The sequence below is a fragment of the Hyaena hyaena genome, unplaced genomic scaffold (assembly GCF_003009895.1).
Source record: "Hyaena hyaena isolate Hyena2069 unplaced genomic scaffold, ASM300989v1 scaffold_141, whole genome shotgun sequence".
NCBI classification, from domain to species: domain Eukaryota; kingdom Metazoa; phylum Chordata; class Mammalia; order Carnivora; family Hyaenidae; genus Hyaena; species Hyaena hyaena.
This window is the reverse complement of record NW_024080773.1, coordinates 1,231,891-1,244,548: the sequence shown is the minus strand read 5'-3', so window position 1 is coordinate 1,244,548 and position 12,658 is coordinate 1,231,891. Positions and strand designations below refer to the sequence as shown.

Sequence of the window (12,658 nt, the reverse complement as noted above, 5' to 3'; positions counted from 1 at the left end):
CTCCTTCTGTCCTTCTTTCTCTTTGGAATAAAGCAGAGAGAGACACTCTCAACTCCATCGTGTATATGAGCACCATGCCCAGTGGGAAAAGTCAGGATCTTTTAATAGACATCTTACAAGCATGTTTGCATGACTTGAGAATCTATAGACAAAAGTAGTGTTCTTAAGGCTTTAGCAATGCAGGCATGTGTTCATTTCACTAATTCATAGAACTTGGACTCACCTAGACTTTCTAAGAGGTATTTAGGGATATTACTCTAGCCTCCGGCTGTTGAGAAAGATCTTGATGAACTGAGTCAATCCTACATCCTTTCACTTGTCTTGCGGTCCAGACTAAATAAACCGCAAAGACTGGTAAAGAACGCGAGTGGCCCTTCCCCTTTTCCCTTCCCAGCAAATACAAATCTATCTGCAGCTTCCCTGTGAGCTTTAGTATATTGCTCTGAATTCTTAATGCATGCTTTCAAATGCTGAGTATGGAACAAATAAGAATTAATACATATTTAATCACTAAAAGTTGATTGCCGTTATTGAACTCTGAATAATATGTAAATTGTCCTTTTGATTGGTTTAAATTGGTTTACTTAGATTCATTATCGTTCTCCCATGAAATAACTGTAATGGTTCTTTTGCAAACAAATCAGGTGCGTGTTTTTCATCATCGACTGTGAGATGACACAATGAGAATCTTCTGCAGGAGACAGAAGTCAATTTTTCATGAATCTAATAAAACTTCAACTCAGGACCCCTCCCTCACTTACACAGACGCTGCTAAAACCCAGCGGACTTATAATTTTGCATCCTTTTACTTAAACAGCGTTCCTCAAATTGTATAAGCTTCAGGCCCCATAAAATCTAGAACCTTCTTTGGCTTAAAGAATGTTAGGTACTCTGTCAGTGGACAGAGATACTTTACACGTTGAACCGGATAAAAGCCTTTCCATTATGCTCAGTGAACATTGGATCAAAATGAGTACCCATGTCAGTTTTAAAGCAGATAGAAATTGTTTTTGTGTAAGTGCCTTGACAGTTGCTACTGGCTTTAGATTAGCATTAGACTGGGTTGTCAATCACATCGTTAGCATTTTAGATTTCCTTTCTCTTGAAAAGCAATAGACTAGAAACACGCTGGCTGACAGCTTACTGTGGTATTAGGCAATGGAGTGTGTATTCACCCACTTAGAGATGTAAGTCTCTAAGTGCTTTCAGTACAAGAGCAGCTTTACTTTTGGTCAGTTCTGCCTCCAGGAATTCAGAAACACTCTATTTGAAAAAAAAATCGAAGAGAAAGCATCTTGATTCAATCGGGAAATCAATGCCAAATGCTTATTGAGTAGGTCTGTCTTTGATGTGTTTGTCTGGCTTCCATCTCTGATGTCTCCAAATGACAGCGTGATTTACATCTTCATTTTAGTGAAAGAATCTTAGTTTTTTCTTTTTTTTCTGTCATTGAAGGAGACAAAAAAGAATATGATTCCATTGTAAATATGACCCAGTTGCAGTCGTTCCGGATGTTATAACTAATTTCAAATTTCCTAATGGGAGGGTTCATGATTACTAGGGTCTTTTGTGGTTGGCATTAAAAGTTGAACTGTTGCCAGCAATGCTTTTAAATCACTCGCTTGGATGGAAGGGAAGTTTACAATGGAGAAACAAATCGTGTGGTATCTCTAAATAATAGCAGCGGTGATAATACTCGACATTCTGGCACTTTGTGTCAATATTTAGAGCTTTTACCCTTATTTCGTTTGGGACTTTAGACTCATTACCTTTTTCCTCAGTTGTATTGTTAACGAGTTGTCATCTTGTCCAAGTTCATTAATCTCTCTGAGTCTCAGTTCCTTTGTACGTTAAACTTGTAGGATGCCTGGCACACCAACTAGTAAAACAAGTCTACACAACAGACTTGATAGCTTTTTCAGTGAAAAAGTGTTGGATTCATGGATCACGTAAGGGGATCTGGGTTGAAAAGGAAGTAACTTTTGCCAGTACTTGTCTACACTAGTGTAACAGCAGCATGAAGACTAGAGTTATAAGGCTTGACTTCACTTGAGGAGTAAATGTGAAGGCAGAACAGACAAGTAGCCATGTAACCATGTAACATTAGAGATAGTACAGTCACTTAAAGGAATACGTGGCATTCTGACTTGTTGCTTTATCTTTAGAGCAAGTGGCTCATTAAATTTCCTACCATTCATGGTAAATTTCCTGCCATTTGTGGGAGCTGTGAACCCCTAAAGGAGCACCAGCTACAGTGAGGCACGTAATACCAGAAAATGAAGCTGAGTTCAAGAAGTTATGAAAATACAGGCTGTGTCTGTTATTTGCAAAGTGTCCGCCAACTATGGATGCCAACAAAGGGTTTGCTTTTTCTCAAAGTGACAAGGAGCAGCATGATTGAAGATGAAAGTGCTTCTTCTGGCCTTCTCTCTGCATTTGTATTTGTTCACTGAATATGAAACTAGCTTTTTGGTTAGGTCTCTCCAGAAAATAATCTTCCACACATGATTCAGATAAGACCATCACTAACAAGGGCAGAGTCTGCAATTTGGGGTGTGCTCCAAGGCACTGCTCATATTTTGTTATTGTTCTTTAATTACCCAACAGCTGGCTTCAATAACTTGAATCTCTACCGTAGGCATCACTTCTTGGATTGAGAGATTCTTTCCAGAACACCACAGAAAAAAATTTCCTATCTGGCTTAAGGCGATTTCACTTTAACTTGGTCAATGAGAAGACTTGATTCTTCTTTTTCTGGAGATGAATAGGACTCATTGTGATTAGTTCCATTTAGCCTTGCCTGCCAGGAAACTACAGTAAAGTGAATATATAAAAACTGAATTAGAGACTCTTAACTCTAGGGGACACACTGATGGTCACCAGAGGGGAGGTGAGAGGGGGGAATGGGGGAAATAGGTGATGGGGGATTGAGGAGTGTATTTGTCATGATGAGCACCGGGTGATGTACGGGTGTTGAACCACTGCCCTGAATGCCTGACACTAATATTACACGTATGTTAACTAACTGGAATTTAAATAAAAACTTACAGAACCAAAATAAAACCCCTGTGCTGGATTATAATCAACAAGAACATTTACATATGTCAACCCACCATTTCTGCTATATGAGCCTAAAACATGACCTCGTAGTTTTTCGGAACCCAAGACTGTTCTTCAACTCCTGAAGAATTACACAAGCTTGAGAAAGGGGCCATTTCAGAGATGAATAATATATGAATTCTAATAGACTAACACTAGTCATAAGAATAATTTTTAAAAAATTTTTTTAAATGTTTTTATTTATTTCTAGGAGAGAGAGAGAGAGAGACAGCGTGAGCAGGGGAGGGTCAGAGAGAGAGGGAGTCACAGACTCTGAAACAGGCTCCAGGCTCTGAGCTGGCAGTCGGCACAGAGCCCGACGCGGGGCTCGAACCCACGAACCGTGAGATCATGACCCAAGCGAAAGTCGGACGCTCAACCGACTAAGCCACCCAGGCGCCCCTAGAATAATTTTTTAAATAGATAAATGTTGACACTTACAAACGTTGATTATGCAAAGGTAATTTTTTCATTAAAATTGTATTTGAGTAAAATAGTGTACAGAGATGATAAAAAATGTCCACTGTTATGAAAATCATACAATAAAGAATGTACCCAAAGCAACTAATAATAGGCATTACTGTGTGCCATGTATTTGTCTCAAATGCTATGTCATGAAGTAGGTATTGTTATTTCTGGATCACAGATGAGAAAAATGGTGGTTTTTGAGAGTCAAAGCTTCAGTTGAAATATGAATTTAGGCACCCTGACTTCTAAACTGTGATTCTCGAACAGTATATTTACATAAATTCAACCCAATTTCACAACTCCCTGTAATCAGGCTTTAAGACTTTGTAAATATCTGTATGCTTTAAGACTATACAAATATTTGTATGCATGTACATATACATTTGTACAAAATTATATACATATATATATATATATGAGTTCTTGTGTAGGTTGTTATATAAACTACTTTTTGTTCAACAGTGTCTCACACCTCCTTTCTATATAGAAAAAGATAGAGGTACATAATTATGAGGCTATATAATATTACATTATATATATTATAAAAGGGTCTTATTGATGAATATGTGTTTTATTCTATGAATAAATAGAAATTCCCTGGAACATCGTTTTATGTATCCCTTTATATACTCTGAGATTTTTTTAATTTTAGGGTAAGTTCTAGTGGGAACAGAAGGCAAATTGATATACCTGTTTTATATTGTGGAACATCCTTCTAAGCAGCTGAACACAAAGGTTGAGCAAATGTATTTTCCCACCAAGGATATCAATAAGCAGGATCCCATTTCTTTCCTTTATTTTTAAATTTTTATTTTTTTATGTTAGAAAGCAAATGGCAGGAGGGACAGAGAGAGAGAGGGAGAGACAGAGAATCCCATATAGAGTCCGTTGTGGGGCTAGAACTCATGAACTGTGAGATCATGACCTGAGCCAGAACCATGAGTCAGATGCTTAACCCACTGAACCACCCAGGCTCCATAAGCAGGATCCCATTTCTAAATGTCCTTTCCAAAATTAGGCTATATCAATAATTTTTTTGGCTAATTTGATTATGATTGTTGAGGTTGGAGTTATTTTCATGTTTATTGTCATATGTGTCTGTTTAGGGAATTGGTAAATTTGGATTTTTAAGTAGATTTGTGATCAGACAGTATATTTTCAAGCCTGCACATTTGGAATCCCATAGTAATTAGCAGATTCAGTGATAGCTTCCTATTTGACTTCTGTTATTCTCTTCAAAATCCAATGCCTTTCTTAGAAATATTGTACTTGTGGGGGCGCCTGGGTGGCTTAGTTGGTTAAGTGCCGGACTTTCGCTTAGGTCATGATCTCGCAGTTCGGGGGTTCGAGCCCCGCAATGGGCTCTGTGCTGACTGCCAGCTCAGAGCCTGGAGCCTGTTTCAGAGTCTGTGATTCCCTCTCTCTCTGACCCTCCCCTGCTCACGCTGTCTCTCTCTCTCTCCTGGAAATAAATAAAACATTAAAAAATTAAAAAAAAAAAGAAATATCGTGCTTGAATCAATAAAGTTTGTTACCAACAAGTTTAAGATGGTGTCTTAAAGTTTTAGATAATCTATAGTGTTTCTACTTTTCAAATCAATCATATCATTTTAATGTTCTGCAATTGCACTATTTTTGTTTGGTTTTCCTCCAGTTATATGCATTTATTTTTGTGTATTAACAGAATCCTTAATGTTTAATGCTCCCAGACAGGCACATTATTGACATTTCATCTTGATTGGGGATATAAATAAGTTTTGAATTTCATTTCTCCATTTCTGTCACTCTTACCACTTACAAGTGGATTTTGAGAGTCTGTCAGGCTCTATGCAATGAGATATTTGGAACATTGTGCCCTCCTGTAATAAAAAAAAAATATTCAAAGTCTGACTTCACTAAGTTTGTTTCTCTTAGTTTTGATTAGCAATGTTTCTTCTGGTTCCTTGTGGTGTTTCCATTTGCCTAATCCATATTTTATCCTTGGTCACTGGCTTAGTTCCTGTCCTACGCATTTTTCATGCGTCCTGGAATATCATTCAATATATTCAGCTGACATCCACATTTTTCTACTTCGGTTTATTAATGGAGATGCTAAATCACTTGGAATTTTTCTCTGTGACTGTCTGGCCACACTGAAATGGACAGATTTGGTGCTTCTTAGGCTTCTCCTATTATGTTCACCTTCCAGGTACAAAAACGGTCTGCAGGTTTATAATTTACTTAGTCTATTAAATCCCTCCTTCTAGAGAATTGTTGACAGAGTGACATAGTGCCCTTCATGCCTATTCTCTTCTCTCCATGTTTCTATCAAATTTTGTGATAGATTCTGATAAATAAATCCAAGCATAATTCAGTTAGATTATTGGTAAGTGTCACTTCTCACAAAAATTGCCTTTTTACTCTGCAGTCTTACCTTTAACTGGCCAAGTTAATAGCCTGAATTTTTTTCCTCCTTTTTTCTTGTGTTTTTATTTAAAAAAATTATTTATTTTAATTGAAGTTAGTAACATACAGTAGAGTGGTACCTTCAGAAATAGAACCCAGTGATCCATCTCTTACGTACCACCCAGTGCTCATCCCAGCAAGTGCCCTCCTTAGTGCCTGTCCCCCATTTAGCCCATCCCCCCACCCACAGCAGCCTAAATTTTTAAATGTGATGAGTGGCTTGAGAAACTCTACTCTTTTTAGATTTTGTTTCATACTTAAAATTTCTGGAGATCAGGATCCCATTTGTCCTTGTATTTTCTTGTTTTTAATATTTGTTTGTTTACTTTGTGAGAGAGGGAGCAAGTGGAATTGGGGCAGAGAGAGAGAGAATCCCAAGCAGGCTCCACGCTGTCAGCACAGAGCCTGACACGGGGCTTGAACCCATGAGTGGCGAAATCATGACCTGAGTCAAAACTGACCTCCAGATTTTGTCTTCATATGAGTATGGTGACCATGCAGTGTTACAGTAGTTGTAGGTGTACATTATAGTGATGGGACAAGTTACACACTGTGCTGTCCTCACAACACAGCTCCTTTCTGTCCCCACATAGTGATAGTATGTCACCATTGACCCAATTTTTAGGGCTCTGTATTTTGTTCCCACAACTCATTCGGTTACCGAAAGCCTGTATCGCCCTCTCCCCTTGAGCCATTTTACCCATCCCTCACTTCCCTGTCCTCTGGCAACCATTAGTTTGTTCTCTGTATTTATAGGTCTGATTCTGCTGTTTGATTGTTCATTTTTTTTTAACATTCCACACGTGAGTGAAATCATAGGATATTTATCTTTTTCACTCTGACGTACTTCACTTAGCATAACACCCTCTAGGTTCATCCCTGTTGTCACAAATGGCATGATCTCGTCCTTTTTATGGCTGCGTAATATCCGTGTGTGTGTGCGTGTAATACACACGTACATACACGCTACATTTTCCTTATCCATTTGTCTATTGATGGATGCTTGGATTGCTTCTGTCTCTTGGCTACTGTAATTAATGCTGCAATAAACATAAGTGTTAATATATCTTTTCAAAATACTGTTCTTGTTTTCTTTGGGCAAATACTCAGTAGTGGAATCGTTGGGTCATCTGGTATTTGTATTTTTGATTGTTTGACAAACCGCCATACTGTCATCCACAGTGACCGTACCAATTTGCATTCCCTCCAGGAGTGCACAAGGGCTCCTTTTTCTTCACATCCTGGCCAACACTTGTTATTTCTTGGTTTAAAATTTTTTTTATTTTAGCCATTCTGACAGGTGTGAGGTGATATTGCAGTTTTGATTTGTATTTTCCTGATGAAGAGCGATGTCAAGCATCTTTTCGTGTGTCTGTTGGCCATCTGGATGTCTTCTTTGGAAAAATATCTCTTCAGGTCCTCTGCCTATGTTCTTAATTGGGTGGTTTGCTGTTTGGTGTTGAGCTGTGTAAGTTATTTATAACTTTTATATGACTATTGACATAGTTTGGATATTAATTCCTTATCATGTATAACATTTGCAAATAGCTTCTCCCAATCAGTAGTTTCTTTTTGTTTTCTTGATCATTTCCTTTACCGTGTAGAAGCTTTTTATTTTGTTTGGTACCAATAGTTTATTTTTGCTTTTGTTTCCCTTGCATCAAAAACTTTTTTTTTTTATGAAACAGAGTTGAGTTTTGTTCAACACTTACCTGCATTAATTTATTATACTTAAACAACCTTTTTTTTCTTTCATAAGAAAGAAAAAGATTAACTTTGGGGTCAATATTTCCCTTTAGCTATAGGAAATTATATTCTCACTGTATACATTAAAACTATGATCTTTCCAAATTATTTTATGGTAAATAGGATTTGTGTCTTTGGCTTTTTTTTTTGAATTTTGTATTCACAAAGATCTACCAAGTAAGGTGAAATAATTAAACCATCACCTGCTTGATGCACAGGATGGTGTCTGTTCTACCTGTTTAATAGTGTACACTGCACCTATTTCATCTACCCTCTACTTCTACCAACAAAGTGATGGGGATGTTTTTCAAAAGAATAAGCTGATCTTATCTTTGAAATAGCCCACAAAATCATCGTGTTTGGAATTGGAACAAATATTTACCTAGAAGCGATATTTTAAAGATTTTTTTAAAATATCCATTTATTTTGGGGCGCCTGGGTGGCTTAGTCGGTTAAGCGTCTGACTTTCGCTTAGGTCATGATCTCACAGTTCGTGGGTTCGAGCCCCGCGTCGGGCTCTGTGCTGACTGCCAGCTCAGAGCCTGGAGCCTATTTCAGAGTCTGTATCTCCTTCTCTCTCTGACCCTCCCCTGCTCACGCTGTCTCTCTCTCTCTCTCTCCTAGAAATAAATAAAAATATTAAAAAAAAAATATCCATTTATTTTTAAGAGAGTGCAAGCAGGGGAGGGGTAGAGAGACGGGGAGAGAGGATCTGAAGCAGGCTTTGGTGCTGACTGCAGCCAGCTTGATGTGGGGCTTGAACTCATGAACCATGAAATCATGACCTGAGCCAAAGCTGGATGCTCAACCGACTGAACCACCTAGGTGCCCCATAGAAACAATATTTTAGAATTGAGAGATTAGGTTTTAAATTAATGCAACTGAAAAAAATAATAAATTGGGTCCCCTGGGGAAGTCTAATTACTGTATTAGAGTATTTTCTCTGAGAAAATACAATCTCTTCTTCTTTAAAAAAAAAGTTTATTATTTGGAGAAGGTGAGAGAGAAAGTGTACACAGGGGAGGGGCAGAGAGAAAGGGAGACAGAATACCAAGCAGGCTCTGTCATCAGTACAGAGCTTGATGTGGGGCTCGAACCACAAACCACCATGAGATCATGACCTGAGCTGATCAAGAGTCAGACTCTCAACTGACTGAGACACCCAGGTGCCTGTACTCTCTTCTTGCTAGAAGGGCCCCGAAGAACTCACCTGTGATCTCTGCTGTGGAGACCGGGTGCTTATAAATACAAGTAAGCTGTAAGACATGAATGAAGAATTTGTTGGGTATTCCTAGGGATGTGACGATTTCTAGTTCATAATACGAGAATTCTGAGTACTTCCGCATTTGGTTTCCAGACACTTTGTGTAAATCAATCAGGATCATACCTGTTTTACCTTTTCAGTGTTTTGAACCCATTTCATCTGTAATGATGCAAGCTGGCATGATTTACATTCACTTGAAACTACACTTGATTTTCACTTTATGTCGTGTTATATTAAATCACCATATGTAGAATGCATTTTTACAGATAAAATCCTGTTTCTATAGAGGAGAGCACATAGAAAAACAGTGGCAGCAGTGATCCATTTTGTAATCTGAACATTGGTCCGTTCGGCTTTTTATTCTTTTAAAAATGGGTGCAAAGAAGGCCAGATGAAGTGAATTAGGAAGGCCTGGGCTTTAAAAATCAGGCAGTTTCTTCAAATTCCAGCTCAAAATGTGTGAATTCAGGCATATTCCTTAATCTTCCTGAGTCTCCATTTTCTGCCAATGAAATTACCAATGACACTTTGAAGTGGTACTTACCACCCCGATATTGATGATAAAACTGTTTAACTTTCCCTTCTTCATCTGTCGCCATCTCAGTAAATGGAAGTATCTGCTTCCATCTGCACTGCTGTTTGGACCCAAACCACAGAATCATCCTGAGGCTCCTTTTCCCCCCTCCTCCCATGACACCCAGTCTACCGAAACACACACTCAGTACACCTCCCTTTCTTCTTCTCTGGGCGTTCCAGGCAAACCACCATCTCCTCTTCATGTTGCCTCCATTCTGTCTTCATATAGTAGGTGGAGAAGTCTTCTGAAACAACCTTATTCAGGTACTGGTGGTCTTCATCCCTGCTTAAAACGCTTTAAGTCATTGCATTCAGACTCATATCCCTTCAGTGACTTACGAGTTTTTTTCTGTTTGTTTGTTTTGAATGATTTGGTAATTCTATTCATAGGCATTTTATATGTTTATTGACACTATTCTGAATGGCATCCTTTTTAAGTTAAAAATTCCAATTATTTTTGGTATATAAAAATGCAGCTGATTTTTGTATAATTTTGTATCCAGCAATCTATGTTACTTTTTTAAAAAATAGTTTATTGTCAAGTTGATTTCCATACAACACCCAGTGCCCATCCCCACAAGTGCCTTACGAGTTTTAATGTTCTCAGTTCCTCTCCACCATCTAATATTCCCTTACACTACCGCCACACTTACTCCTTATTCTTTGTTTTTGTTCCTTGCCTCAAGGCCTTTTCATAAAATATTCCACCACCGAAAGGGTCTTTCTTCAGACCTTCTCATACTTCACTTCTTTTCATTGATTTCTGAGTTTCATCATCTTGGCTCCAAAGAGGTCTGTCTTAACCATGCTGTGTAGAGTACACCCTACCCAAAACACATCATTCTTTAACATATTATCCTCTCTCCCTTTCCTTACAGCACCTACTAATAACTAAAATCAGCTTCCTTATTTGATTGCTGGTCAGTTATTGTCAACTACAATCAGTACCATGTGCCCAGTAGAAATAAGAATGCAAGAGTTTGGTCAATTGCATTTGTGTGTATACACAACACCCAGAACAGTGCTTGGCAGTTATTGGATGCACAGTATATAATTGTGGAAATCCTAGGTGTTAATAATTTTCCACAAATCTGTGTGTGTGTGTGTGTTTGTGTTTCCAAGTGACTGTACCACTTGTTATGTAGGATACAAAGTTAATCAGATACTGATAGGATGACTTCTCCCACAAGAGAGGAGACAAACCATGTGTCCTGGAAAAACTTACAAACAGGAGCAAAGAGAGGCAGAGAGAAAGGGTGGGGGATGATAAATTTTTTTTTTCTTACATGGAGCATACTGCAGAGTGTGCCATTTACCCTGGTCTTCGGTGGCTTAAAATTTCATGAGCAAATGTCAAGTTAATTTTGAAACAATTACTGGAACACAGCTAACTGAGGCAGAAAATCATTTTATTATGAATAGAATGAATTATTCCTTGGGTGCCCTTAAGGTTTGCATATATACCGTCATAGAGCAGAAGCAAACTAAACTTGGCAGTGCAGCTTTCGTGTTTTGTAAGATTGATTCACAATATTTAATGGTGCGGCACATTGTGTAACATTTACAGCAACTTTCTCACTCTCTTGTTTGAAATGAGCATCCTGTTTAGTTAGGCTTTGCAAATCTCTTCATGGGATAGAAATTATAGTCAGGGTAGGAACTGGAATTCCATGGAGCACACTCTCTCCCTAACTCTCACACTTAATCAGACATTTGTAGTCAAATTACTTTCATTTCCTTCTTTCTCCACTCTAAAGTCACACTTCCCAGGTATTTTTAGAGGATTAATTAGTTTCCATTAATTAATTTGTTTCCCTTACTGCTTTAATAACTCTATGGAACCTCAGAGTTACTCACTGTAATGGTGTGGACCTTGTTTGCCAAGTGCAATACAATACCCTTTGTTAAAATAGAATTCATCTGTTGATATCAGCCAATTAACTAAAGTGTGTTTTAAATGCCTACCTTGTGAGTCACTTTGTGCCCAGGGCCCTTTAGGGACTCCAGGAGTAGACTACTAGGTTGCCACATTCAAAAACTTTAAAATCTAATTGGGAAGAAAAGATTAACTTGTAAGACCATCGAAAATGAATGCAATATAGCTGGAGTAATGTCTTTCTAGAAATGTCTCCTGAGGCAAGAGAAACAAAAGTAAAATTAACTATTTTTTATTGGTACTACATCAAAGTAAAAAAACCTTCTGCACAGCAAAGGAAATAAGCAACAAAACTAAAAGGCAGTATACTGAATGAGAGATGATATTTGCAAATAACATATCTGATAAATGGTTATCATCCAAAATATGTAAAGAACTTATAAAACTCAATACCCAAATGATGAATAATCCAAATAAAAAATGGGCAGAAGATATAAATAGATATTTTTCCAAAGAAGACATCCAGTTGGCCAACAGAAACATGAAAAGATGCTCAGCCTCACTCATCATTAAGGAAATACAAATCAAAACTATAATGAGATATCACCTCTCATCTGTCAAAATGGCTAAAATCAATAAGACAAGAAACAACAGGTGTTGGTGAAGATGGGGAGAAAGAGGAACCTTCTTGCATTGTTGGTGGGAGTGAAAACTGGCACAGCCACTCAGGAAACAGTCTGGAGTTTCCTCAAAAATGTTAAAAATAGAACTACCCTACAATCCTGCAATAGCACTACTAGGCATTTACACAAAGAACACAGCAACACGAATTCAAAGGGACACATGCACCCTGATGTTCACAGCAGCGTTATCAACAATAGCCAAATTATTGAAACTGCCCAAGTGTCCACTGACTAATGAACAAAGGAGATGTGTATATGTAGTTAGTGTAATATTATTCAACCATAAAAAGGAATGAAGTCTTTCCATTTGCAATGACATGGATGGAGGTAGATAGTATTATGCTAAGTGAAGTGAGTCAGTCAGAGAAAGACAGATACCATATGATTTCACTCATATATGAAATATAAGAAACAAAAACAAGTAGCAAATGGGGAAAAAGGCCAACCAAGAAACAGCCTCTTAACTTCGAGAACAAACTGGTGGTTACCAGAAGGGGTGTG

General features: G+C 37.9%; 1 protein-coding gene across 2 annotated transcripts in view; it reads left to right on the top strand.

Annotated features, from left to right (window-relative positions):
• Positions 1 to 12,658, top strand: part of PRKG1 (protein kinase cGMP-dependent 1) — a 1,246,601-nt gene that overhangs the window by 575,053 nt on the left and 658,890 nt on the right. The window lies entirely within an intron of this gene.